We start from the raw sequence: 5,509 nt of genomic DNA on the forward strand, positions 1-5,509 counted from the left end.
TTACTGTATGGAAGTGGCACTGTCTGGGAATGCAATATTTTCTCCAAAATATATAAAATAAGGTATTGTTAATTTTATGCAGTGTATTTCAGTTCTTCATTTCTTAGTTCTATATCTCAAGTGATGTTAAATACTCCTTCTCATGTTGAGAAAGTTGTATGTGCCAGGACATGTCTATACATTTCAGTCACTTGAGGTGGATTTACTGTATGATTTTATTTTAATGAGATAGATTTTGTGGTTGTTTTCTTCATCTACATTGCGTGTTGAATGGCAGCAAGTTAGATATTTCCCAGCAGGTCCGTGTATCATTTTGATGTACTTGGGACAATCCATCAAAAATCACTAGTCAATGGTTTTATATTAGCTATGTTTATGCAGGCATGAGCATCTTTGCAATGTACAGTACTCTTTAGTATACATACTTGAGATTGCAGCATTTGTTTGTTTCTGTACCATTCTTCCTCCTGGATGAGCCCAGTTTGCAAGAGTGTGTGGTGATGGGGAGGGTGGTATGTCTTAAAACCATCACAATAATGAGTGCTTAAGAACCAAGAAGCAAAAAAAAAAAAGGCAGAGTTAAAGGTAGTCCGAGCTTGGAATAACTAAAGCTAGAATCAAGTCCACATGAAATATTTTTGTATAGCGTTCCTTTTTTAATTTCACAGTGCAATGTTGCAAGGTAATTTTGAAATGCAGTTGTCCTGCAGTACGGGGAGACAGCTGCTTTTTCAGAAATTCAGACTCAGTGGCTAATTTTTAATGGGGTGCAAAACATTTTGAATTTGAAATGTTTCAAGTTTGAAACAGGTTGTTCCATCCCTAGTATTCCAAGCTAAAAACATTTTGAATCTGAAATGTTTTACATGCCTCTGTTCACTCCACATATTGACATGACTAAATTGTCTGTGTGTGAGAGAGAGAAACTGATTTGAAAGCCCATTGGATGAGCAGGAGGGGTAGGTTCCTGAAAATATGAGAATAGCCAAGCCAAAGAGTCATCTGGCCTAGTATTCTGTTCTCATACGGTCAGGGAGAAATTCAAAAGCAGAACAACAAAGCTATAATGTTCCCCAGCCTCTGGTATTAAGAGACACACCAGCTCTGATGTTTCAAGCTATCATGACAATAAGCCAGTAGCCTTACCTTCTATACATTTGTCTAAGAGAGGGAAACCATCTGGCAGATCTGAATGAAACAAACGCTTGGGCTTCAGACCCATTTCATGGTACCTTCTGAAGTTGCCACTTGACATTGGCAAAGTACCTAATTCATCAGGCAAAAGAAAATGACATCAAAGTAGGCTTTAACTTTCCTGGGGTAAAGGTTTCCCTCCACACCTGAAAACCATATAAGTGAGCCCATGTGACACCACTGTTAGGCGAGCTGCATTGGGTACCAGTTTGCTTCTGGGTCCAATTCAAGGTGTTGGTTATCACCTTTAAAGCCCTACATGGCATGGGACCAGGGTACCTGAGGGACCGTCTCGTTCCCATAACATTGACCCGTCCCACCCGGTCAGGCAGGGAGGGCATGTTACGGACCCCATCAGCAAAGGAATTTCATCTAGCGGGGTCCAGGAGGCGAGCCTTCTCTGCAGTGGCGCCCGCCCTTTGGAACATCTTGCCCCCGGAGTTGAGACAGATTTCCTCACTCTCGGACTTCCAGAAGAAACTTAAGACCTGGTTCTGCCGCCTTGCTTGGGAGGGGGAGCGTGATAGCTCCACCTGGGAATGGCTGGCGCCATAGCACCGCTTAGTGATCCATCTCCACTTGGATTTTACGTTTGTTTTTATGTATATTTTAATGTAATTTTTATGTGGCTATGTTTTAATGCTATTTATTGTAAACCACCCAGAGTCCTCCATTGGGGGAGATGGGTGGTGATATAAATTTAATAAATAAATAAATAAGTTGGGGTGAAAGAGAGCAACTAGCCCAAAGTCACTCCGGTGAGCTTCCCCAGTCCTTGTCCAACAACTTAACCATTGCGCCGCCACTAACTCTTGTTTGTGGTAGAAGCAGTAAGGCTACCAGAACAGGACTGACCACTAGAAGGCAGTGAAGAGAGAGACGTGTCTGCCCATTAGTGGCCATCTGAATTTTTGCAGCCCAGATATGATGGGCCTAGGAAACCAGGGTTTTGTGGAAGAGAAGCAGATAGATCTGAAGCTGAAGAAAAGCACTCCTAAAGGAAATGAATAGGGGCAAACATAGTATAATTTGATGAACAAGGAGATTATATACAATTGGCAGATAACAGAGAATGTATATAGGTGAAAGTACAGCTGGAGGATTCTGTAAGTTTAGCCAAGTCTGCCAATCCCTGTGCATTAACAGTAAATACATTTTTCAAATATCAGTCCTTCCGTGCCAGAATAGCTCTATCCATGAACAAGAGGCTGGTATCAATGGGGTTGGGAAATACCATGGTTCTCAGAACTACAAAAAACTCTTTTAAAAAAGGAAGCAGCTCACCGAGGTTGAACAAGCTCATTTGGATGCTTTGTGGGGGGAGGAATAGAGAGAAGAGAATTAAAAACCTAGAAAGGTGGCATGACTAGCTGGTGGGAACACTTAGGCTACAATGTTTTATTGCACGGAGTCACTTGTACACTACAACTTACCCATATGTGGCTTGGAATCTTCTAATTGTTGCATTTATTAAAAATATTTCAAAGCATGATGATGAGATGGGAAACTTAATCACTGCCATGTGTAGATTTTTTTTTAAGAAACATGCAGTATATAATTTAGTGTGACTGACGTTAGTGTGACTTACTTTCAGGAGTTAGTTCAGCACTGATGATACAATGATATTGGAATGGTTCTGAAGGTTGAAACACATTCATGCTGACATTAAAAAGAAAGAAAATAGGCAAACCTTTTGTAAATGTATCATGAAATCATCTTTGGCTCCTTCTCAGGTCATTTTTTTTTTAAATGATGGTAGTTCTGTAAGCAAAATACGTAAGCTGCCTATAGGGCTGGCAGTGCTATTCTGAAAATGGCAAGCTTCTCCCTGCAAAAACAAATGTTCTGAAAGTGCATTTGACTAATGCCAGACTGCTGACACCTCTAATTTCTTCATAGGGTAGAGAAGGATTTGTGATCCTGCTGTCAGGACTACAGAACCGAATTTGTTAGGATCATGTAGGTAAATATGTGAATGGTTCCTTCCTTTTTGGGTTAGGAATTGGTTGATTTTCAGGTTGGTTGTTCAAATAACAAAGCAGTAAGACTTACAGCCAATACATTACAAGAGACTATTAGATACAGAGTTTAACACAGATGAGGATAGAAAATTCTTCAGATCCATGTATGTTACATGCCTTGTGACTATCTTCATCTGAGTTTATGAATTTTTCAGTTTCTATTGTATTTCCTTCCACTAGGAATAGATTTTTATACAACTGTCGTTATATTAACACCCTGTTGCTTTTTTTTTTAAATGGACCAAGTGAAAAAAATTGCCATTCAATTTTGTCCATCATGATGACTTAGCTAGAGGACATCTAATTTGGGAAAGATTTGTTTGGTCTTGCTGTCTGTCCAACAATGGATATTTAGTAAAGAGAGATTTTGAAAGCATAGACCTCTCTTTTCTTGGATATTTGAGATATTTAAGGACAGGTGGTCAAAAGCAATAACAATATGTGTCGGTAGATTGAGAATCAAGCAGCATGTTATCCTCAGATACACCACTACTTTTCATTCTAAGCTATTTCACTTTTTGTGGCAATCCTAATAGAAATGGTGTGGACAGCCATGGATGTGTGTATGTATTTACCATATTTATGTTCTGCCTAAGGAGAGATCTATCAAGTTTGTTAACAAGTGAGAATGTTTCAACTTATACTTTGGAGCCCTTCCCCACCAGCGTGTTATTTAGAAACTAGGCCCAAGTAGCATTAGATTTTGGTTCCCTGGATGAATAGTCACAGCGTGTCTTCAGTGGTATAATTGTTAAGCTGCAAAATCTGAATTTTTGATCCTTCCAGGAAGATTGCTGATGAGGTATTTTAGGGGATTAAGTACTCCAGCCTGGCTGATGACCGACATTGAGCTTTTTTTCTCCATTCCACTTTCCTTGTATGTCTAGTCTCCAGGATCTGATTTATTTTGTTTTAGGTAAGCATTCTAGAAATTCACTAATATAGTGGGAACAAACCCTTCACTTTCAAAAGCAAATTCTGAATAGAACATTGCTCAGACCACAGAGAGTAGAGAACCAGGCACCAGATACTGAGTTTGTCTCCTATTACATTAATTCAAATTTTCTCACCAATGAAAAATGCAAAAGAAATGGGAAGGAACAAATGCAAGTTTGATTTGAAAACTGCTTTTTGCGGAAAAATTAGAAGCTCATGAAAGTTGGTGTTCATAATGGAAAAGCTGGCAAATTCTGAATGGTGCTGGTATGTTAGGAGATTTTCAGGCTTTTTCCAGTTATGAACCTACAACAAAGATAAGTTGTAATATTTTCCTTGCAGACTCCTTCAGTAGGAGCTGCTGGATTTGGTGTTTCTTCAAGAGTACCACTGAAATATTTTTTTCTATGTAGGTGATAATTTGATTCAATCAGCCGATGCACATAAAGCTTTGGGCAAATTCAGATAACCACCATGGCAAATCATCACCTGGTAAGCAAGCTTCTGAGCCACACAGACCAAGCTGTATGTGACGGTCGCCTCTGTGCTTTCGAATGGACAGCTCTTAGCGTTAGCAATTAATGGAAAAGCTGGCAAATTCTGAATTGATTTTTCTTTTCTTTTTTTCAATACATTAAATACATTATACATTAAATTATACATTATACATTAAATCTGAGGGTTACAGTGAAAGATGACACTGTTGGGACACCCTATAAAATTGTGTGACTGAAGAGTTTTTATTGTTCAGTAAGCCTTTCTGGAAGTACCCTCAGTATTAAAGTACCCTCAGTAATAAAATATTATTGAATATTTTGCACCCCTCCGTTTTCTCCACATTTCCAATTCCTGTGAGCTGGTAATATGAGGTAAGTTACCACTTGATAAATGGTTATAACCATCCCGTCACTATGGCACTGGAATAGTTTGGAATACCTGTTGTAAATAAAACAGATTCCTGGGTTGTAGCTAATTGAATATAACATTGGGGGTACTGCAAAAGCCTTACCCTACTCAGTTGACCAACACATACTTCAGATAACTTGAAAATATTTACTTGACATGTTGAATATGGTACAACTTCAATCTTCGGCTTTTTCAGGTAGGCTGCCCCCTGGCCCCATTTGAAATCTTGGAAGTTGGCTTGATGGATCAGTGGTGTTACACAGTAAAAGGCTGTTCTCATGTTGCTAAGAAAAACAAATAGTATAAATGCTTTTTATTAACAATATTTTGTATCGTTCCTGAAAGGTCCTCTCTTTCAATTCCATTTCATGTTGAATTAGTATTTTTATACCAACATGTCAATCAACTTAATGCATGTTAACCTCCTATATGAAGTCATTTTTCTGACACAC

The sequence above is a fragment of the Candoia aspera genome, chromosome 1 (genome assembly GCF_035149785.1).
Source record: "Candoia aspera isolate rCanAsp1 chromosome 1, rCanAsp1.hap2, whole genome shotgun sequence".
In the NCBI taxonomy this organism is placed as follows: Eukaryota; Metazoa; Chordata; class Lepidosauria; order Squamata; family Boidae; genus Candoia; species Candoia aspera.